The sequence below is a fragment of the Trachymyrmex septentrionalis genome, unplaced genomic scaffold (assembly GCF_001594115.1).
Source record: "Trachymyrmex septentrionalis isolate Tsep2-gDNA-1 unplaced genomic scaffold, Tsep1.0 scaffold37, whole genome shotgun sequence".
NCBI lineage: Eukaryota > Metazoa > Arthropoda > Insecta > Hymenoptera > Formicidae > Trachymyrmex > Trachymyrmex septentrionalis.
This window is the reverse complement of record NW_017305536.1, coordinates 5,026,296-5,026,643: the sequence shown is the minus strand read 5'-3', so window position 1 is coordinate 5,026,643 and position 348 is coordinate 5,026,296.

Here is a 348-nt window from a genome sequence, read left to right as displayed (position 1 = left end):
AAGTGATCGGCGGGCGCTTTAAGCGGCCGCCGCACCGGAGGGTGACGGACTCGCACGAGTCATGCCGAGCCGAGCCGAAAGCTTCGATGGCACTGTCAGTAGGCCTGCCGCAACGCAGCAGTGAGCGCGCCTTCCACCTTGAGCAGGGGTTCGCGTTTATCAAGGATCGGCTGGGAAGGCCGATTGGAATCAATCACCGATCTCCCGCGTGAGTGAGACCTGGACATCGATCGGGATCCAAAGCCAATCCACGCGTGACAGGTGAAAGTGACTTTTAGTAGGTAGTTGTGAACCATACCACCCTCGCGCGATCGCTCTATTCGTGTCCCAGAGGAAGACTCATTCAAG